Here is a 23,768-nt window from a genome sequence, read left to right as displayed (position 1 = left end):
TATTGAGCGCTGTGTTGCACTGAAGAAAAAATCCTGCTTGATCTATGTGAATCAAGAAGGGCATATGGGGCAGGAGTCGGGTCACTAGAACTTTACTAAGAATTTTATAGTCTACATTGAGCATGGGCAAAGGGTGGTAAGCCCTGACATCCATTGAAGGGCAACCTGGTGTTAGGAGTTGGATAAGAAAACAAGTTACTTACCTGTAACTGTAGTTCTCCAGTATTGGAAGCTTTCATAGATTCACATGCCTGAATTATTCTCCGTCGTCGAGTTCATAAAAAAGCAATGCATAGCAGTATAGGAAACTGAAAAAAGGCCTAGGCCCATTTTACTTTTGCAACCCATAGCCTTCGTTATGTAAAAAGGCCCAAACTTTTCCCTGAACCAATCAGCTGTCCTCACCCTCTAGAACACTCCTGAGAGAACCTCTTGCCCCTCAGATTTTCGCGCACTTGTGCATACCAAACACTTGTCGTGCCAAATCCGAGGTGAGCCTCTCAGGGGAGGAGGGTGGGTGCATGTGAATCTATGAACGCTTGCAATACTGGAGAACTACAGTTACAGGTAAGTAACTTGTTTTCTTACTCCAGTATTGGAACTTTCATAGATTGACATGTCTAAATTAGAATAGTGAGCAGTAACATCACAAAGCACATTTGTTCCTTACATTTCAACCTTGTGCAACACAACCTGTGCATTATAAACCTTAGTACAGTATCATAAATGTGACTTTGTACACAAGACAAAAGGATGGAGGGATGTAAAAAAGGCTCATCTGTCTCAGGACTGCTTCTCCCACCGCCGCTTCCGTATCTGGGGCTGCTTCCAAGCAGTAGTGCTTGGTAAATGAGTGCGTAGATGCCCAGGTCGCTGCACTGCAGATATCGTGTACAGGCACTCCTGCAAATAACGCCGTGGACACTGCTCTCGGCGAATGGGCACGCACTCGTGAGTTCAGAAGCTTCCCAGCAGCTTAATGACAGTTAGCAATTGCACTGTAAATCCATCTGGCAATTCCACGTTCTGATAAAGGAAAACCTTTTCTAGGTGCACTGAAGGTGACTAAGAGCTGTGAAGATTTACGAAAACCTTTGGTTTCTTTAAGATAGAACTTGAGACATCTCTGAACATCTAATGAATGTAAGGCTCTTCCCGCCGCTGTTGTTGGTTGAGGATAGAAACGTTTCAACACCAATGGCTCATTCAAATGAAAATCAGTAGGCACTTTAGGAATAAATCTTGGATTAGTCCTCAGAATCATTCTGTCCTCTTTGAATTGCAAAAAAGGGTCTCGAATTGTGAGAGCTTGTAGTTCTCCTATCCTCCTAGCTAAAGTCAGAGCGAGGAGAAGAGCAACTTTCCAAGATAAAATGTTTAGGTCCGCTCTGTGTATGGGTTCGAATGGTTGTTTCATCAATTGAGACAATACTATGTTGAGATTCCAGAGCGATGGCAGAGGTTTTATTGGAGGGAAAACCCTGAATAATCCCTTCATAAACTGCTTGAGCATCCTGGCTGACCATAAGGAAGGGCCTGATGCAGATCTTCTGTATCGGGATATTGCAGCTAGATGCACTTTTAAAGAAGCGTGAGCTAAGCCAGACTTTGCTAATAGCAAGATGTATGGAATGATATCATGAGGTGCCCCAGTCAGAGGATGGGTACCATTCCGGTGACACCAGAGACAAAACCTCTTCCACTTCATCCTGTAGGTTTTGTTTGTGCTCTATGCCCTAGCCTTCGATAGGATGTTTCTACATTCCTGTGAAATATTCAGATGTTGGAACTCACAGTGCTCAGGAGAAAGGCTGCTAAGTGCAAGGATTTCGGGTCCGGATGGGACATTGTCAGGAGTGACGGTATTGACTGGAGGCGAATAGGTTGCGCTTCTGACAGCAGCAGAAGCTCCACGAACCAGTGCTGTCTGGGCCACCAAGGGGCTATCAGGATCAGCCTGCACGGTTCTTTCTTCATTTTCCTGAGGACCCACGGCTGGAGGGGAATCGGGGGGAAAAGCATAGGCAAAAACGTTGAACCATTGCCATCGAAAAAGCATTCCCCCAGGTTTCCCCCTCGGGAAGCCAGCCTGCGAAGAACCAGAATTTCTTGTTCTCCCTTGTGGCAAAGAGGTCCACCGTTGGTTTGCCCAATGTCCGAAAAATGCTGTCCAGGACTCTCTGGTCCAACTCCCACTCGTGGCAGGAAGTTTTGAGCCTGCTGAGAGAATCTGCTTTGGTGTTCTTTATCCCCTGGTAGGTGTTCTGCAGACATGGCCATTCCTTGTTGTAGAGCCCATTTCCATATTTTCTGCGCTTCTGAGAAAGGGAGAGAGATCTTGTGCTTCCCTGCTTGTTTAAGTAGTGCATCGCAGTCGTGTTGTCTGTTCTTATCAACATGGGCAAACCTCTGATCCGTAGCAGGAAAGCCAGCAACGCAAGGCGCACTGCCCTTAGTTCCAGCAAGTTTATGTGTAGTTGTTGTTCTTTTAACTTCCATCGACGGCTGACCTGAAGGTCCTGCAGAAATGCCACCCATCCTTCCAGGGATGCATCGTAAGTCACTACCAATGGGGCTGGAGCCGTGAGAAATGAGAGTCCTCGAGAGACGTTTTGTCGTTGTGTCCACCACGCTGCTGCCTGCAGCATGACCCGTGTCACTCGCACCACATCCTCGAAGGACCCCTGTGCTTGACGCTATTGGAGGGGGAGCTGTTCTTGTAATGGCCGCAATCTTAATATGCAGTGAAGCACAAAGGGAATGCAAGATTACATTATCCCCAGCAATGATTTTTACCTGCGTACTGAAAGATACTCTCTTTTTAGGAATCTCTGGAAGTGGGACACTATTTTTTGTTGTCTTTCTGTGGAGGGGAACGCTTCGTTTTCCTCTGTGTCTAAGATTGCTCCCAGAAAAGTAATTTGTTTCTTTGGTTGAAGGGATGATTTCTATTCGTGCAGAGTCAATCCCAGCTTAGTGAACACGTCTATGCACGCCCCCGTTGGCGCTCTGGTTAGTGCTTCTGTTGGTGCGTTGACTAACCAGTCGTCCAGGTAAGGAAAAACCTGATGTTTTTGTTTCCTTAAAACAGCCGCCACTGGAGCCAGGCATTTTATGAACACTCTTGGGGCTGACTTGAGGCCAAACGGCAGTACCTTGAATTGGTAATGTTTCACGGCCACCATGAAACAAAGGTACTGTCTGTGTGCAGGATGGATTGGGACATGAAAGTACGCGTCTTGTAAGTCCAAGGTGGTCATATGATCCCCCGGGTTTAAAAGTAGAAGGATGTCTTGCAGAGAAATCATCTGGAATGACTGTTTTTTGAGATAGGTATTCAGGAATCGGAGATCCAGAATAGGACGCCATTGTAGGATGTTTTTCCTGACTAGAAAAAAATCGGGAGTAAAATCCTTCTCCTTTCTGAGATTTGGTACCAGGTCTATTGCTCCCTTTCGTTGCATTGTCCGAATCTCCTTCCAGATTTAATGCAAATGATTGACCTTGTGATGCATCGGTGGCGTCTGAGGGGGTGTCTGAAGAAGTTCCAGAGTGTGGCCGAATCGAATAATGTTGAGGACCCAACAGTCCGTGGTTATTATTTGCCAATTGTGAAGAAAACGGGAAATCTTTCCACCCAGGGGAACATATGATCTTAGTATATCCGGTGCGATCAGCATTCACAGGTTGTCATTGTCATCGGGCGTTGTCCTTATCCTGACGACCTCCTCTACCTCTTGGAGCAGATTTGGAATAACCTCCTGATTGTCGCTGTGTGTACTGCTGACGGTAGGGCTGAGAAGTGGAGGTATACGAAGAATATCTCCCCTGCTGATATTCTCCTCTGTATAAAGTTTGACTCCTACCCTTAGAGCCACGAAAAGGATCTTTCTGTATTGCAGAGTTCCCAAAGCTTTAGCAGTATCAGTGTCTTTCTTGATACTCTGCAGCGCGTCATCCACGTGCTTGCCGCATAAGTCTTCGCCGTTGAACGGAAGATCCAAGATTTTATTCTGGACCTCCGGTCTCAATGCCGTAGCCCGTAACCACCCTCGTCTACGCTGCACCGCCACTCCTCCTAGAGACCTGAAAGCTGTAGTCGCTATATCCATAGCGCAGTCTATGATTTCCGCCGAAGTTCTTTCCCCCTCCAGAAGAATCTTTCTGGCTTCTTGCTTCTCCGCATCCAGCATGTGGTCAATATAAGGTGACAGGTCGCACCACATTTGCCTGTCGTACCTTCCCAGGGTGGCTAGAACATTTGCGGCCTTTATTAACAGGGCTGACATCGAGGAAAATCTCTTCCCTGCGTTGTCCAACCTACTTCCTTCTCTGTCCGGGGCTGCTGAAATCGGAGCTGACGGATTTCTTGATTTCTGCTGCGCCGCTTGTGTAATCACCGAATCCGGTTTGGGGTGACCCAAAAGGCAGGCTGGGGTATCTGCCGGCGCCTTATACTTTTTGTCTAATCTCGCGAGTACTGGGGTCACTGTAGGTGGTGATTCCATCACCTTTAGGCCTTCCTCCCAAATATGACTCACAAGCAGCAAAGACCGAACTGATTTGCGATAGGGTTCTTTAAAGTCATATAAGAAGCATTCAGCCTTATCCTCCGACATGGAAAGCGAGAATATTTTAGTGGCCCTTTCCATCAGGTTATGAAACCCCCCAATGTCCTCAAGTGGGGAATCCACGGGTTTGGGTGAAGGGAACGAAGGTGAAGGAATGAGGTAATCGTCCCACTCCTTGCAAGGATCCATAATCTCCCCATCCTCATGTTCCTCATCAGTAGCGACGATATCCCGCTGAGGTCTCGATGGCGGAGACTTAGGCAAAGGTTCTGGCAAGAACTCTCTTCTGCGCACCGGCGTACCCAGCAGAGAGCATGGTGGAGGTGTAACGTCAGGGATTTCCCCTAAAAAGACCACACCAGGGTCTTCGAGTCGCAGTCATCTGAGGTGTAGGATATCTTCTTCTATAATCTTCCATCATGGATTGAAGATCTCTCAATAAAGAAGGGGGCACACTTGTCATCTCTTCTCACTGTTCCTGGTGGTGTTGATGTTGGGGTTGACTCTGAAACTCCCCATACTCATCTTGTGAGTCTTCTTCCTGGTACTTAAGTTTTGGTTGAGATGGGCTGCTAGCATATACGAAAGTACCACCATCATCCTCTTCCTCTGAATCTTCCTCCTCCAGAAGGTGAGAAGGAACCAAAGGTGATACCTTACTAGGCGACGTAACTTCTGGCGTTATTGTTCTCTTCCAGGCCCCAAAAATGTTTCTCCGGTGTTTTTTCTGTCGTCGACGAGCCCGTCGACGAAATCGTCGTCGCCGAAATCATAACCATCGACGCATTCGTAGACGTTGTCGTCACCGTCATAGTCGTCGACGACCTCATGGTCGATGTCGTCGTCGACGATCCCATCGACGACATGGTCATTACTGCCTTCGTCGACGAAGGGCTCGTCGTCGATGTCGTCCTCGTCGACTCCTTCGTCGACGGCGGAAGCGTCGATGGCAATACAGAATTTTCCTAAATTTTCTTCAAGAACGATGGTGTTTTCATCGACGATGATGTTCTTCTCGTCGACAACGCAGATTTTTTCACCTCAGATGGTTTAGAAAAAAAAATGTTGATGGTAATTTTTTACTTTGGAGGAGATTTCGAAGGCTCTGATTAAGTCTTTTTTTGCCTGTTTCTCCTCTGAAGCAAGACCCTTCTTCTCATTAGACTTTCCTGAAGGAGATTTTGAGGGACTGCGATTTTTATGGCTGTCTACAGCTGACAGATTGGTTACTCCTTTCCTTGTTTTCTCTTTCTTTGTCACTGGAATTTGTTTGATTCCATATTTCTGGTAATTGTATTTTTGGTTTGATTTTTTTGCTTAATGGTTGTATTAAAATGGGGAATAGGGCAGGCTACTGAGAATCTTATTTGGAGGGCTGCCACAAATATGTGGAGAATTATTGCTTGAGAGACATACATGTTCTTATAGAAGAGGTAGAATAAATTATTAATAATAAACAGAACATCCTCCAATAACACTCCAACAAAGGAACCTAAGATTGCTAAGATATTTGAAAAGAAAACTGTATGTAAAGTAGTGAAGTACACTCTGCCTCCTCTGATGTTCACAGGAATTCTGATGCCCACAAGAATCAATCTCCTCAGCATGGCACAGATACTCCTTTACGAGCTTAGTCCCCCGGTCATACCCTTGGAGTTAACAATTATTTGCAATAATAGATTTGCTGCTTTAGCCGACCCTGACCCCTTAACACTGTCTGCAGGTGACAAAAATGAAGCTGTGGGACTGATGAGCAATCTGGTAAAAAACACATCTTTAGCTAATAAGGCACTACTTGACATCATATAAGAGCTTAAATCTGAAATTGTAGAGTTAAAAGACGTGGTTACGTTAATAATGGATACATTTCACAAGTAACCTATAGAGGACAATCTCACTGGAAACATATAGGGAGCTGGCAAGTAAAATCAGCTTCAAGGACCGAGTGAGAACCCAGCATTGGTAAAGTTCAACTCTACTAATAGAGAGCTGAGAGAGAGTTATTGGTATAACACTTCTTCCATCACTCTCTCTTTTCTAAATTATCTAAAGAAAGAGTCTGTGAATGGGAGGATTCCCATTTTATTACTCAGATGGGAAGCCTGACAAGAGACCTTTTGTTAACGAAATGTAAACCAACATGTGAAGAATTCTTTGATTACGTTTCACTCAATTCAACTAAAAGTCTGTATATGGAATTGAAGCCAGGCATATCTCCCCTAGCTTCTTTTAGAAACAGGCAGATAGTGTGCGCTGTTTGTAAACAGTGTCTCATCTTCCACCAGGCAGGGGAAAACTAGGGTCATCTATTTTTTTTCAGGGGAGTGGCCATTCTAACTAAACTACTTAACGTTAGCACTAGGAAGAAATTAGAAGATCCTTGGGGCAGGTGGGCCCTGATTGAGTGTCTGATTGGAGAAGTCTGGATTACTTTAGGGTCCGTCTATGGGTCAACGGAGGATGACCCTGAAGTATTCGAGTTCCTAGATATAGAACTGGCTACTTGGGCACCAAGAGTGATCCTCGCAGGAGATTTCAACATCGACGGGGCATCAGGTTTGGGACTGAATAATAGGAGCCTATACCAAGGAAGGAAACAGAGGGTGTGTAGAGCAATCCGAAGTATGGCCAGTAACAACGCCTTTATGGATGTCTGGGAAGAGCTTAAAGCAGGCGAGGACGGCTTTACTTACTACTCGGCCCCCCATAGGAAGTGCGTCCATCTGGATTACTTCTTCACCTCCAGGTTACCCTCAAATACCCTCACGATAGCGAGGTTACCCCGTATTCTGTCTGATCACAACCCCCTATTATTGACAATAACGGGTAGTGGGCTTAAAAGACAGGCTAAATCATGGACATTTGAAAGAGAACTCCTGACGGATATAGACTATATTACACACATGCACGTTTGGATAAAGGGCTTCTGGGATATCAACAGAGGGAGTACTAATCCAGGAAATGATTGGGATACCTTTAAAGCCGGGGTGCGAGGTGAAACACTGAGCTTTAGCCTAGCCAATCAGAAAAAGGTGAAAGCCAAGGTAGATCGGGTAAACAGCGACCTGTTGAAAGCAGAGCAGTGACTTGAACAGGCTATTACTGAGGGGCGGGAGTTGGAACAATATCTAATGGAGACCATGATGGCTAAAGCGGAAGCAGAAGAGAGTATAGCAATAAAATCAGCTAACATTTACAATGCTAAGAGAGAGCAATGCTATGAATACAGCGAAAGGGTAGAGCGGACACTCACAACACTAACGAGACAGAGGATGGCAAAAGGTGAAATTAAAGAGATAAGAGACAGCGGGGGCAATATGGTTTCAGATAGGGAAGGTATCCTCGAGGTCTTTAGGGAGTTCTATAGCAAGCTTTATGAGGAGGAGCAGGACAGGGATCCTGCCGATATTCAGAGGTACCTGCAAGACCTACCAATTAAAACCCTACAGGAGATAGATAGGGACTCTCTCGAGACCTGCTTAGAGGCAGAAGAAATTAAGGAGGCTATGCTTAGTCTGCCTTCCGGCAAGGCTGCCGGGCCGGATTTGATACCCGGGGAATTCTACAAAGTGTTTTTTGCATCAATTATCTCAGAGCTAGTTAGGACACTTAGGGAGGCACAGGCGGGGCATTCTATACCAGCCAGCTGGGCAGGGGCAGATATTGTTGTAATCCTTAAAAAAGGGAAACCCCCCGCAGAGCCCGGATCATACCGCCCGATTACACTGATTAATGCTGACCTAAAAATCTTCTCTAAAACATTAGCGAACAGACTTGCTAGGGTAATAGAGCAATTAGTAAGCATTAATCAGCATGCCTTTATTCCACATAGAGGAACTGCACTCCATGTTAGAAAAATGATTACGCTATTTGACGTAAAAGGGGCGGAGGAGAAACCTATGGCAGCTATGTTACTAGACGCCGAAAAGGCCTTCGACCGCGTGGCGTGGGAATTTCTGTGGGCAGTGCTAAGGAAAGGGAGAATCGGAGAAGTATTTATAAAATCGATACAATCATTGTATGTAGGACCAACGGCGTGTGTAAGGGTGAATGCAAGCCGCACTACCCCATTTAGAATTACACGGGGCACACGACAGGGGTGCCCATGCTCACCCCTGCTCTTTGCACTTTACATAAGACCCATTAATTAAGAAATTGGAGCTAAATGATGGAATTAGGCCGCTAGATACTAAGATGGGACTGATTAAGGTACTAGCATACGCAGATGATATTGCGATTATCACACCCTCACCAGCAGAGGCCATCAGTAAAATAGAACTGGAGGCGGAGCAATTTGGGCGGGTCGCGGGGTACGCACTAAATAAAGCTAAGACACAAATTATAAAGAACACATACACAACATGCACAGATTCACGGGTGGTGGCTGAGGGGGTTTACTTAGGAATAACTATCACTGCTGACTTGGGCAATTTAGTGGACTTAAACACTTCTCCTATCATCGCGAAAGCGAAGAAGGATTTGGATAGGGTACATAATCTGCACATGTCCATAGTTGGCAGGGTAAACTTTATCAAAATAAATCTCCTCCCAAAACTTCTGTATATATTTAGAACTATACCTCTATTTTTTAGCCCACTTTTGTTTAGTAGAATAGAGCTCATAATAAACCGGTTTATTTGGTCACAGGGTAAAACAAGAAGGGCACTAAAATTGATGGCATTACCAAGAGAGAGGGGGGGGGGCACTACCGGATCTGAGACTCTATTACTGGGCAGCAGTGCTGCAGCAAATAACGGGCCTCATTGGCGGGGCCGAGATGGAAGGAGAATTCTATACCGGCTCGTTAGAGATATTCGGTGTGATTTTAGGTGAGGAGGCACAGAATGTGTACCTGAGATACACTGAACCGAGCTACTTTAAGAGGACCAGATTTAAGACCCCGGAGGCAGCCTATAAGGTGTGGAAGGCGTTTAAAAAGAGCTTTGGACTGGGTAGATACCATGCATATACTAGGTTAGGGAACGACCCCACATTACCCCCAGAGATCTTTGCTGATACTGTTTTCAAGGAATGGGGACGGTTAGGAGTGAAAAGAATGGGGGATTTGATAGGCCCGCTAGGAGTGCGCCAATTCTCAGAGATACAGAGAAAATTTGGGGTCAGTACAAGGACGTTTTTTAAGTATTTACAGATAAGAAGCTTATTGGCTGGAAAGAGAGGAGGACCTCTAGGATTTGGAGACAATGCAATATTACAAGTAATAGAAGGGAGACACGGCTGTACGATAAAAAGGTTCTATGCCGAACTTATAGCACACAGGGGAGATGACTTGGGAAAATTTGAAGCAAAATGGATGGATGCGCTAGGGATTACGGAGGGGATCTTTGAGAAGTCATTGCAGATGGGACAGGAGGTTCTCCGCTCTTCTTCATTGCAAGCCCAGCACTATAAGACCTTGTACAAGCTATACTACACCCCAGCCAGAATTGCACATTGGGGGGGCACACAAGGGATAACATGCCCAAGATGCGACAGCCAGGAGGGAGACATAGTCCACATGTTTGGCGAATGCCCCAACCTGGTTCCTCTGAAAAAAGAAATCGAAGGGTTTTTAGATAGATCGCTGAATTGTAAGTTAATGATGACACCCGAAGTAATATTAATGGGATTGGACAGGACTGGAGAGAAATCAGTTTGAGAACTTTTTGTTTGTAGCCATGGCAGTATTTCGTCTATGCATAGCTTCAGCATGGCGAGATAAGCTCCCCCCCATTATGCAGCAATGGTTGGCCAGGCTTTTATATACATACAACATGGAAAAAGCGTTATACGGCAGAAAAGGGAAGAAGGGCAGATCCCTTGGCCTGCAGATCTGGAAACCAATAACAGATTGGAAGAATAGGGTGGCAGGAAATATAGAACTTCCATAGGGTCTCAAGGCGGGTGTGTAATGAAAATCAGGAATATTAATCAAGCTGTATCCATGGGGTTATGTTTAGTTGTTCGCCCTTCACGGGTTTTTTCCAGCTGTTTTGATTGATGCTCGAGCTTACCCAGTATAATTTGCCAGGCTGAATTATTGTAACCAGAGATATAGAAATGTCGTGGAAAAAACGAAATTTGATTGTATTTTTTTGCTTTTTTCATGTCCTGTGCAGGGGGGGGAAGGAGTTAGGGGAATAAACGTTGTAAAAATTAAATATAAAAAAAAAAAAGATTAAGTTTCACTCAATTCAACTAAAAGTCTGTTTATGGAATTGAAGCCAGGCATATCTCCCCTAGCTTCTTTTAGAAACAGGCAGATAATGTGAGCTGTTTGTAAACAGTGTCTCATCTTCCACCAGGCAGGGGAAAACTAGGGTCATCTATTTTTTTTGTCCTGTCTCTACGAGTCAAATGACTCCATGTGTTTGTACCACTTTGGCACTTAGCCTTAAGAATCTGCACATCTGAAACTACTCCCTTTGTGGAGATGTCAGTCTCGAAATACCTAGAAGCTGCTTAGCATGCGAGATCTAGACTACTGAAAAGTATCAGTCTTTCGCCTCTCACGTTTGGTCATCTGCACACTCGATAAATTGGTAATAGGGAACTAGCATCCATGACTCCTTGCATTATCCCACATGCAAACTGCTTGGAATGGAAATGTGTGCTTTTTTTTAATTAAATTGTTTTTATTGCAGACATTTTAAGCAACATTTACAGCACAGCATTAACACCTATTCGCTCGTACATTCTCCTGTCTCTAATCAGAGTCTGAACGTCCTTTCTTCTGGCGTCAGGTCCCTGAGAGCGATCCTCTGCTGCAAAGCAATGTAGGCCAGAACATGGCGTGGTGTGCCCCCGCCTCTCTCGCTCTCCGGACCTCGGAATACTCTCGCTACCTCCTGTGTAAAGATCTGCAGTTGGGCAGCTAAATAGTAAAGTTCGAAGTCGGGGGTTGCCATGCCGCCCTCATCCTTCGGGCGGGTGAGCGTTGCTAGCGCCACTCTGCATCTGCCCTTTCCCCATATGTAGGAGGTTAACAGACTGCAGGTGACTAAAGAAGGATGTGGGTATCCAGACTGGGAGGGTACGGAAATAATACAAAAGGCGTGGCAGGGCGATCATCTTCAATAGCGAAATTCGCCCAGCGACCGATAACGGGAGCGTGGCCCAAAAGGCCATGCTACCCTTCAGAGCCCGCATGCATCGGCCCACATTACCCTCCATCAGGTCTGCCGCCGTGTGATATATATAAACTCCCAGATACTGCAAGCAAGTGGGCGCCCATCTAATCTCGGGTGGGTGGTTGGGCTGTTCCGTGTTTCGTCGCAGAGGGAAAAAGCAGGTTTTAGCCCAGTTATGTGTCAGCCCTGACAGCGCTCCAGGAGTCGCCTCGCACCCTTCAAGGCCCCCGAACCGTCTTCTAGGAACATTAGAAGGTCGTCTGCGTACAAGGAGATGAATTGGTGACCCTCCCCTTTATCTACGCCCCGAAAATGTTTACCCGTCCGGGCCTCAGCTGCAAGTGGCTCAATCGCTATGGCGAATAACAGGGGGGAGAGGGAACAACCCTGTCTGGTTCCCCGCTCCACCGGGTATTGGTGTGAGACTAGGGACCCTATCCTCACTCTAGCTACCGCCGCCGTGTATAGGATGCGTGTCCACCTAATATAGCCCTCACCCAGGCCAAAGTGGTTCATGGCTCTGTAGAGATATCCCCATTCCAGGCTATCAAACGCCTTCTCTATATCTATCGAGAGGACCAGCGGCGCCTGGGCTTCTATATTCGGACTTTCAATCAAACGCGTAAGTCTCCGTATATTCAACGTCGTGCACCGCGCAGGTATAAAACCCGACTGGTCACTGTGGACCAGGTCGGGCATGTGCGGTAGGAGCCTCGCCGCTAGTATGGCACTCAATATTTTGTAGTCCGTGGTGAGCATGGACAGCGGTCTATAGGAGGCCGGGCTTTCGCTCTCCCTCCCTGGCTTCAGTAGTGGTATCACCAGGGCTTCTCGCATAGACTGGGGTAGATGGCCGGTTAATTTGGCCTCATTATATATCATTTGTACTTTCGGCGCTAACAAGTCCATGAATTTGCTGTAGAATTCGATGGGTAACCCATCCAGGCCCGGCGTTTTGTTGCGGGCCATTCGTTGAATCGCCCCCTTGATCTCCCCTAACTCAATGTCCCTACCCAATGTCGCCGCCTGTTCACGATCCAGACGCGGTAACTGTATGTCCGCGAGGAAAGCTTGGATGGTGGACTCCTGCCCCACTATGGCGCTCCTATAAAGGTTCTCATAATATCTCTGAAAACAATTTAGTATTTCCATCTGGGAGTATTGTATACGGCCCCCTTCTCCCTCGACAGCAAGTACTGAGGAACTTCGTTTAGTGGGGTTGGCTAACCACGCCAGTAGCGTTCCTGCTTTGTCTCCCTCGACATGGGCTCGGAGCATGTATGCCTTGTAATCAAAGCAGCGGAGGCATTCTACTTCCACCGCCACTGCCTCCCTAGCCAAATTGACCTCCTCCTGAAGCTCGGGGTGACCGGGTCGCGCTTTCTCGGCCTCTCTCAACTTGGAATCCGCCTTCTGCAGATCCTCCAATAATACCTTCCGTACGCCCACATGTTTCCCTATGCACTGACCTCTAATTACCACCTTAAAGGCGTTCCATTTCATTGCTCTGGTAGCCGTGGACCCCTCGTTTTACCGGTCAATACCTTCCTCCAACGTCGCGTGAAACAGTGGGTCATCCAGTGTCTCAGGCCGTAACCTCCAAGTCTGGACCCGGGACACCTCCGTGACCCAATCCAAACTAATTAACAGCGGATTATGGTCCGAGAGCGTCCTGGTGAGGTACTCTGACCACGTCACAGCTTGCATGACCGATCGAGAACACAAAAATGCATCAATCCGGACGTGGAGGCTCGAGAAAAACGAGTAGTCACTTTCAGTTGGGTGTTGCGAGCGCCACGCGTCCAACAAACCCCATCGCTCCTGTGAGAAGTTGGCCTGATGTGCAGTGCTCACTATTCTAGTGATCACTATATATCAGTCCAAACAACCCTTATTGATGATTGGTTGTAAGTCAACCTTATAGACCAGCTATCCTAGTAGCATGGATACGAGCAGTCTAAGGCTAAGACTCTAGAGGGCGTGTTAAGCCAGCTGTTTTACCATCACATTACCCCTTGAACACCCAGTGAAAGGACACCACACAAGTGTTATGAAAATAAACAGTGTATTTATTAGAATCACAACAACCCTGTACTCTTTATGAGGACAGGGTGCTAGGCACACAACAAAACTCTTACGAAAATACTTAAGTTAGCACAGTATATACAAATGCCCGAGGGGCACGAAAAACCATATACTCTAAAAGTGGAATGCGAAATTACTAGCAGGTAAGTACAATACTAATAGGCTTTGGAATCGCTAGGACTTGACTATGGAATCGTTAGATTACTTCTAGGAGGCCCAGGGGACTCGGGTGCAGAGTGTGCACTCTCACGCGGGATGCGGGACAAAGTCTATGATAGCTAGTAAAGTTAAAGTTAGTGTTCACGGGCGAACCCGACCTGGTAGGGAGAAAACGACAGTGGATCCTGACCCTTGGATAGTGAGGCTATGCTGGGGCACCGAAATGCCGAAGTTACCTAGCCCAGGGGCTGCAGCTGCATAGGTCTCAAAAGACGTCGGGAATCCTCGTAGACGGACCAGGAGCCTGGAAGAAAGATGCTGGCAGGCGACCAGTGAAGATAGTTCGAGTTGATCCAAGCCTGGATCTGGAAGATGGATGACACCTGAAAGCAGAGGGGACCAAGTTCGTGACTACTAGCCAGTAGTCAGTGGGCACCAGGAGGGCACCGGATGGTAGTCACCTCGACTAGGTGAGTGGGCGACGCTGGCTCTGCAGATCTCACGGACCAGGAGGCGTTGTCGGCGACCAGGATGGAGAGGCGAGCTGTCCCACGATGGATGAAGCTGTCAGCGTCGAAGTTACCCAGGATTGGGCAACAAGCCTTGGCTAATTCAAGCCCACGCGGTGGACTCAAAATGGCGTCTTGGGTGGACCAGGAGGGTCCGGGGTGCTCCTCTTCTGGAAGGGAGCAAGGGCCAGCCTGGAGCAACCAGACCAGCAGCAGTGATATCGTCGGGCGTCGTTCAGAAGGCCGCAAGCCAGCGGGCTAGTAGCCAAACAACGCGGTGAGCAGCAAAAAGCAGAAGGGCCCCACGCCGATCGTGGAGATGCTGGGGGGCTGCTCTTCGGTGCTGGAGCTGCTCAGGGTCGGGGCTTCTCGGACCCCAAAGCACTCGCCAGGAAATTACTCGGCGGGCTTGCTGTGCAGAAGTCGTGCAGTCTTGGCAATAGTCGGTCCCTTGAGGTCTCGTCGCACTCACGGTTCTCAGCTTGGCTGTAGAGGTGAGTAGAGGTCGGAGGTGCCAGGAAAGCCGGGTCTTGTCGAGCTGGGCAGTCGGATTCCGGAGGAAGGACGTGCAGCAGACCGCAGTGATCTTGATGGTGCCTGCGGATGCAGGGTGACTACTCCTTAGTCACAAGGGAGAATCTTGAAGAAGGAAATCTTGAAGTCCTTTCGTAGAAAGTCGTGTCTTGATTCCAAAGATGATCTAATTTGGAAGGGGGCCAGTCCCTACCTTTATCTGGGAAAAGGGGGCTGGCACGCGACTAAGTCCTGCCCTATGGGTGGGACCAGGAGGGGGGTGGTTACACCCACTTCCTTTGGCGGGCTTTCCCCAGGCCAGGGTCTGGTGTGCCCCTGGAAGTGGTTCAGGCCGGCCTATGCACAGTGAGCACCGGGGTGCCATGTGCAGTCACCTTCCTCTGAAGCCCTGCCTACCTACAATACACAAAATCCTGTCTGGGACGGTGCTGGCACCGCCCCTGGCAGGAAACCCTTTGTCCTTATCTCCTGCTCTGGGAGGACTCCCAGCAGCAGGAGGGCAGACTTGTGTCTCGGTGGCAGCATCCATTTTGTGGAGCTGAGGCTCTGTTTGACTTTAACCGGGGTTAGGGGTTACATACATGTCGTGTCCCTCTAGAAGGGTGGAATGCTAACCCCGTCGCCAGAATTGGCGAGGGGTTAGTATTCCAATTCGTATGACACCTTACTCGACATGTTTTGATAAAGCGATACCAGAGTTAGCATATAACCGCGAGGATTATAATGCACTTAAGAGTATATGGTATGCGATATCATGGAAACGGCTAAGGGATAGATCCCGAAAGCCGCAGACAGGCTCAGCTCATGCCAGAGCACCATCTCACACGATTCCAAGCACTCTGCCTTCAGGATTGTTAAGGCCTGCTATAGGAGTGACTGATAGGAGATCTGTGTGCCCATTTTAGGGTTAGATATAGGTATACTATATCTAAAGCAAAGGGTGAGTACACCACCTTGCCCCAGCTGTCGTGCAGCCAGTTGTGTCAGTTTAGTTAGTCAGCCCAGGGGTGGCATAATACATGCTTCAGCCCCTGGGAGACTTCTGGGTGCACCTCAGCCCTGGGTACAGGGACTTGGAGAGGGCCCAGTGCCAATTCAGTACCTGAGTACAATTTGGATAGAGAGAACAGCTAGGCTGTGGGTCTGATTAGCAGGCCCACAGCCAGGGAAAGTCGTAAACCAGTGCAGCAAAAAGCAAAAATCTGGGTGATCATAGGATTGCAGACCCTACTCTCCTACATGACCCCCCCCCCCCAAACTTTGGGACAATAAACTAACCTTGACCAGGTGAGTCTTCTTGCTCTAAGTGGAAATACCTGGAGAGCCCATCAGCATTGCTGTGATCAGTCCCAGGTCTATGCTCCACTGTAAAATCCATCCCCTGTAGGGAAATGGACCACCTAAGCAGTTTGGGGTTTTGACCCTTCATCTGATTTAGCCACAAGAGGGGCTTATGGTCGGTCTGAATGGTGAAGTGAGTGCCAAACAAGTAGGCCCTCAGCTTCTTCAGGGCCCAAACCACAGCAAAGGCCTCCCTCTCAATAGCTGACCAATTTTTCTCTCTGGGGGTCAGCCTCCTACTAATGAAAGCAATAGGCTGATCATTACCATCAAAATTCAGTTGAGACAGAACAGCTCCCACACCCAACTCAGAAGCATCTGTTTGGACAATGAATGGCTTGGAGTAATCTGGACTCTTGAGGATAGGTGCTGTGCACATGGCCTGCTTTAGGTCATTGAATGCTTTCTGACAGCTTGCTGTCCACTGAACTTTCTTTGGCATCTTTTTGCTTGTCAGGTCATTAAGGGGGGTCACTATGGACCCATAATTTCTGACAAACTTTCTGTAGTAACCAGTCAGGCCCAAGAAAGCTCGAACCTGAGTCTGGGTGATTGGAGGAGCCCAGTCCTTGATGGCCTGTATTTTACTCTCCAAGGGTTGAACCTGGCCTCCACCCACAAGGTGGCCCAGGTATACAACCTGTGTCTGCCCTATCTGGCACTTAGTGGCCTTGATAGTGAGGCCTGCCTTTTGCAGAGCCTCTAACACTTTCCTCAGGTGGACCAGGTGATCCTCCCAGGTGGAGCTAAAGACAGCAATATCGTCAAGATATGCTGCACAGAAGTCATCCAGCCCATAAGGACTTGATTCACCAACCTTTGGAAGGTGGCAGGTGCATTTTTCAACCCAAAGGGCATCACCACAAATTGATAATGCCCACCAGGTGTAGAAAATGCTGTCTTGGGTTTGGCTTCCTCAGCTAACCTGATTTGCCAATACCCAGCTGTCAAATCAAATGTACTTAAGAAGTTGGCAGAAGCCAATTTATCTATAAGTTCATCTGCTCTTGGTATTGGGTGGGCATCAGTCTTAGTGACTGCATTGAGGCCTCTGTAGTCTACGCAAAACCTCATCTCTTTCTTACCACCCTGGGTGTGAGGTTTTGGCACTAGAACTACTGGGCTAGCCCAAGGGCTATCTGAGGGCTCAATGACTCCCAGCTCCAACATTTTCTGCACTTCAGTTTTGATGCAGTCTCTAACATGATCAGGCTGTCTGTAGATTTTACTCTTGACAGGCAGACTGTCTCCAGTGTCAACATCATCGGTACACCAATCAGTTTGGCTGGGTGTCAGAGAGAACATATGTCTGAAGGACTGCAGAACTTGCCTGCAATCCTGTTGCTGATGGTCAGTGAGGCTGCCACAAAAGACAACACCATCAACTGATCCATCATCAGGATTCTGAGTGAGCAGGTCTGGGAGAGGGTCACTCTCTTCCTCCTGTCCCTCATCTGTGGCCATGAGCAAGCTCATGTCCTTCCTGTCAACATATGCCTTGAGCCTGTTAACATGGAGCACTCTGAGAGGGCTCCTGGGAGTTCCAAGGTCCACCAAGTAGGTTACCTCTCCCTTTTGCTCAATGATGGTGTGGGGCCCAGACCATTTGTCTTTCAGAGCTGCTGGGGCCACTGGCTCCAGCACCCACACCTTCTGTCCTGGCTGGTACACAGTCAGAACAGCCTTTTGGTCATGCCAAGCTTTTTGAAGTTCTTGGCTGGCCTCAAGGTTTTTAGATGCCTTTTCCATATACTCAGCCATCCTGGAGCGGAGACCAAGTACATAGTCAACTATGTTGGTTGCAGGCTTTTTGAGAGGTCTCTCCCATCCTTCCTTCACCAAACACAGGGGTCCTCTCACAGGATGCCCATACAGAAGCTCAAAAGGGCTGTAGCCAACCCCCTTCTGTGGGACCTCTCTGTAAGCAAACAAGAGGCAGGGGATCAGGACATCCCATCTTCTCCTAAGAGGTTCAGGTAGTCCATGAATCATCCCTTTGAGGGTCCTGTTGAATCTCTCAACAAGCCCATTGCATTGTGGGTGATAGGGTGTGGTGAACTTGTAGTTCACCCCACACTCCTTCCACATTGCAGTCAGATATCCTGACATGAAGTTTGCACCTCTGTCAGAAACGACCTCCTTTGGAAAACCCACTCTGGAGAACACTCCAACTAGGGCTCTTGCCACCACAGGAGCTGTGGTGGTCCTCAGGGGTATAGCTTCAGGATACCTGGTGGCATGGTCCACCACCACCAGTATAAACTTGTGCCCTGATGCTGTCTGGGGTTCCATTGGACCAACAATGTCAATCCCCACTCTTTCAAAGGGAACCCCCACCACAGGTAGTGGTATGAGGGGGGCCCTTGTTGTGCCACCTGACTTACCACTGGCTTGGCAAGTGACACAGGAGCGACAAAACTCCTTGGTATTCTCATTCATATGGGGCCAGTGAAAGTGTGAGACAAGCCTGTCCCAAGTCTTTGTCTGACCTAAATGACCTGCAAGGGGAATCTCATGGGCCAAGGTGAGAAGGAAACCTCTCAGAGACAAGGGGATGACCAGCCTCCTGGTTGCACCAGGCTTGGGGTCTCTTGACTCAGAGTACAGGAGTCCATCTTCCCAGTATACCCTGTGGGCACCTGTGGCATTCCCTGCAGCCTCAGCAGCAGCCTGCTGTCTGAGGGGTTCAAGGGAAGGGCAGTCTAACTGTTCCTTCCCCAGGTCTGCTCTGGAGGGTCCCCCTGAGCCCAGAAACTCAACTTGATCAAGTTCAAGCTCTTTAGGCTCAGTTTCCCTCAGCTCTCTCAGATCAGCCTCCTCAGAGACTTGATCCTCAACCTGGGGCAAGGGGGAAGGCAAAGCCTTACCCTTACTGCTCTTCTTCTTGGAAGGTGTCTGGTCCATTCTTTCAGGATCCAGCACCTGTTCAGTGGGGTATATTCTGGCCTGTGACCTAGTCACAGCAAGCACATGTGCTGGCAAGCCTAACATCTCCATATGAGTCCTCTGCTCCACTTCTGACCATTGTGATGACTCCAAATCATTGCCCAACAAACAATCAACTGGGAGGTCTGAACTGACTACAACTTTCTTTTGTCCCTTCACTCCACCCCAGGAGAAAGCCACAATTGCCACACTATGACTAGTAGTGACATTGCTGGCATTGGTCACCAGGAAATCAGTACCTGGCATGATCTGTCCAGGGTCCACAAAGTTAGGTGTCACCATGGTGACACTGGCACAAGTGTCCCTATAGGCATGAGCCATTTTGCCATTTATCAAAGGTGTCTGCCTGTATTTGCCCAAAGTATTGGGACTTATCTCAGGGGACATATCCATATCCCCTGTACAGACAAGGACAGCCTGAGTGAGTGTGCCAACTAAGTTGTCAGACCCCTCAGTACCCAAGGTTAACCCAACTAATGCCTTGGGAGGTACACTATCACTACTGACTGTACTAGGGGGTGCAGTTGCCTTAGGGGCTGTAGTGGCAGGAGTTTGTCCTCCTCTTTTGGTGCACTCACTAAACCAGTGAGATTTACTTTTGCAGTACTGGCACCACCTTTTTGACTGGCCTTCTTGAGTCTTCTTCTTCTGGGAAGCCTGACCCCCACCCTCTTTGGTTTGTTGGGGACCTGGTGAAGACTTCTGGTCATTTTGTTCACTCTTAACATTACCCTTCTGGTCTGCTTTCTTCTGACCACCCTGGTTCTGGTTCTGGTTCTGCTTGATCCTTGTCCTGACCCATTTGTCTGCCTTCTTTCCCAATTCTTGGGGCGAGGTCAGATCTGAATCAACAAGGTGCTGGTGCAACAACTGGTTCTGACAATTGTTTAAAATTTGTTCTCTCATCATAAGATTATACAATCTTGTGTAATCTGTAACCTTGCTACCCAGCAACCAGCCCTCCAGAGCCTTAGTGGCACAATCCACAAAGTCAGACCAGTCCTGAGACTGAGTTTTCTGGGTGTCTCTGAACAGCAACCTGTACTGTTCAGTGGTTAAACCAAACCCATCAATCAGTGCATTTTTCAGGAGCTGGTAATCATTAGCATCCTCCACTCTTGTAGTGAGGAGCTTATCTCTACCTTTACCATCAAAGGAGAGCCACAGTATAGCTGCCCACTGACTTCGGGGAATGCACTGCACAGTGCAGGCCCTCTCCAAAGCAGCCATCCATTTCTGGATATCATCCCCTTGCTTAAAGGGGGGCACTATTTTAGTCAGGTGTTTAGTATCTAAACCCTTCTCTCTATCTCTTGGGAGATTGCTGCCACCAGTGGGTGCTAACCCACTCATCTGCTGCTCTCTAGCAAAGGCAAGCTTCTCTTTGACCAGGGCAAGTTCTTCCCTTTCAATCCTCAGTTCAGCTTGTCTCATCCTAGCCTCATGCTCCCTTCTCTGAGGGGAAGTGAATCTCCTCTGTGGAGGATTCCTTCTCCTCTGAGAAGAGGCATTAGAGTGCAGAGATCTATTGGAGTCCCTAGAAAGAGATCTATCTCTCCTAACTCCAAGGTTAGGCCCACTTAGGGTTAGTACTGGGGGTCCCCCAGATCCTAGCCCAAGTAAGTCTAAGTTGGCCTTGGTTAGCCTTCTGACTACCTCAAGACCTTTGTCTACCTCATCCCCAGAGAGTTCCTCTTGATCCTCCTCCTCAACTGCAGTAGCAGTGTTGGGGAGGTCTGGATCTCCAGAGGTTCCCTCCAAGGCTGGCATGTTCTCATGTAGCTGAGAAATCTTTCTGGCATCATATGTCTCTAAGAGACCAATCAGAAAGGGAATGGTGGGGTTAGACCCCTGCTTCAGTTTCCTGGAGACACAGATCTGTCTCATCTCCTGGAAACTGAGAGCTGCATATCTTGAAGTGACCTGTGGGGGGTCAACACTTACCAGGGGAGTCTCAGTGGACTCTCCATGGGTAGACATGCTTTTCTAGTGAGGTGTAAGTGGTGCACTTACCTACACTATATGTTTGCCTACTGATCCCTTGCTAGAGTTGTAGTTTAGGGTGTGCTAGGCCCTAGGAGCTACAACAGCTGGTTCAGTAGAACTCAGAGTATTCTAAGCTCAGTTATATGTACCTTTAGTACTTATGTGATCTTTCACAAGATATTCTTAGGATATGTGTGGTAAAACAACAGCAAGCTCAAATCCCACCGCTGCCACCAATGTGAGAAGTTGGCCTGATGTGCAGTGCTCACTATTCTAGTGATCACTATATATCAGTCCAAACAACCCTTATTGATGATTGGTTGTAAGTCAACCTTATAGACCAGCTATCCTAGTAGCATGGATACGAGCAGTCTAAGGCTAAGACTCTAGAGGGCGTGTTAAGCCAGCTGTTTTACCATCACATTACCCCTTGAACACCCAGTGAAAGGACACCACACAAGTGTTATGAAAATAAACAGTGTATTTATTAGAATCACAACAACCCTGTACTCTTTATGAGGACAGGGTGCTAGGCACACAACAAAACTCTTACGAAAATACTTAAGTTAGCACAGTATATACAAATGCCCGAGGGGCACGAAAAACCATATACTCTAAAAGTGGAATGCGAAATTACTAGCAGGTAAGTACAATACTAATAGGCTTTGGAATCGCTAGGACTTGACTATGGAATCGTTAGATTACTTCTAGGAGGCCCAGGGGACTCGGGTGCAGAGTGTGCACTCTCACGCGGGATGCGGGACAAAGTCTATGATAGCTAGTAAAGTTAAAGTTAGTGTTCACGGGCGAACCCGACCTGGTAGGGAGAAAACGACAGTGGATCCTGACCCTTGGATAGTGAGGCTATGCTGGGGCACCGAAATGCCGAAGTTACCTAGCCCAGGGGCTGCAGCTGCATAGGTCTCAAAAGACGTCGGGAATCCTCGTAGACGGACCAGGAGCCTGGAAGAAAGATGCTGGCAGGCGACCAGTGAAGATAGTTCGAGTTGATCCAAGCCTGGATCTGGAAGATGGATGACACCTGAAAGCAGAGGGGACCAAGTTCGTGACTACTAGCCAGTAGTCAGTGGGCACCAGGAGGGCACCGGATGGTAGTCACCTCGACTAGGTGAGTGGGCGACGCTGGCTCTGCAGATCTCACGGACCAGGAGGCGTTGTCGGCGACCAGGATGGAGAGGCGAGCTGTCCCACGATGGATGAAGCTGTCGGCGTCGAAGTTACCCAGGATTGGGCAACAAGCCTTGGCTAATTCAAGCCCACGCGGTGGACTCAAAATGGCGTCTTGGGTGGACCAGGAGGGTCCGGGGTGCTCCTCTTCTGGAAGGGAGCAAGGGCCAGCCTGGAGCAACCAGACCAGCAGCAGTGATGTCGTCGGGCGTCGTTCAGAAGGCCACAAGCCAGCGGGCTAGTAGCCAAACAACGCGGTGAGCAGCAAAAAGCAGAAGGGCCCCACGCCGATCGTGGAGATGCTGGGGGCTGCTCTTCGGTGCTGGAGCTGCTCAGGGTCGGGGCTTCTCGGACCCCAAAGCACTCACCAGGAAATTACTCGGCGGGCTTGCTGTGCAGAAGTCGTGCAGTCTTGGCAATAGTCGGTCACTTGAGGTCTCGTCGCACTCACGGTTCTCAGCTTGGCTGTAGAGGTGAGTAGAGGTCGGAGGTGCCAGGGAAGCCGGGTCTTGTCGAGCTGGGCAGTCGGATTCCGGAGGAAGGACGTGCAGCAGACCGCAGTGTTCTTGATGGTGCCTGCGGATGCAGGGTGACTACTCCTTAGTCACAAGGGAGAATCTTGAAGAAGGAAATCTTGAAGTCCTTTCGTAGAAAGTCGTGTCTTGATTCCAAAGATGATCTAATTTGGAAGGGGGCCAGTCCCTACCTTTATCTGGGAAAAGGGGGCTGGCACGCGACTAAGTCCTGCCCTATGGGTGGGACCAGGAGGGGGGTGGTTACACCCACTTCCTTTGGCGGGCTTTCCCCAGGCCAGGGTCTGGTGTGCCCCTGGAACTGGTTCAGGCCGGCCTATGCACAGTGAGCACCGGGGTGCCACGTGCAGTCACCTTCCTCTGAAGCCCTGCCTACCTACAATACACAAAATCCTGTCTGGGACGGTGCTGGCACCGCCCCTGGCAGGAAACCCTTTGTCCTTATCTCCTGCTCTGGGAGGACTCCCAGCAGCAGGAGGGCAGACTTGTGTCTCGGTGGCAGCATCCATTTTGTGGAGCTGAGGCTCTGTTTGACTTTAACCGGGGTTAGGGGTTACATACATGTCGTGTCCCTCTAGAAGGGTGGAATGCTAACCCCGTCGCCAGAATTGGCGAGGGGTTAGTATTCCAATTCGTATGACACCTTACTCGACATGTTTTGATAAAGCGATACCAGAGTTGGCATATAACCGCAAGGATTATAATGCACTTAAGAGTATATGGTATGCGATATCATGGAAACGGCTAAGGGATAGATCCCGAAAGCCGCAGACAGGCTCAGCTCAT

The 23,768-nt window shown here is 48.5% G+C and overlaps 1 protein-coding gene across 5 annotated transcripts in view; it reads right to left on the bottom strand.

Annotated features, from left to right (window-relative positions):
- The window catches only part of LOC144767510 (sulfotransferase 2B1-like), an 858,831-nt gene that overhangs the window by 101,917 nt on the left and 733,146 nt on the right, over window positions 1–23,768 (bottom strand). The window lies entirely within an intron of this gene.

Source organism: Lissotriton helveticus, chromosome 7 (assembly GCF_964261635.1).
Source record: "Lissotriton helveticus chromosome 7, aLisHel1.1, whole genome shotgun sequence".
Classification (NCBI taxonomy): domain Eukaryota; kingdom Metazoa; phylum Chordata; class Amphibia; order Caudata; family Salamandridae; genus Lissotriton; species Lissotriton helveticus.
This window is presented reverse-complemented; position numbering and strand designations above follow the sequence as displayed.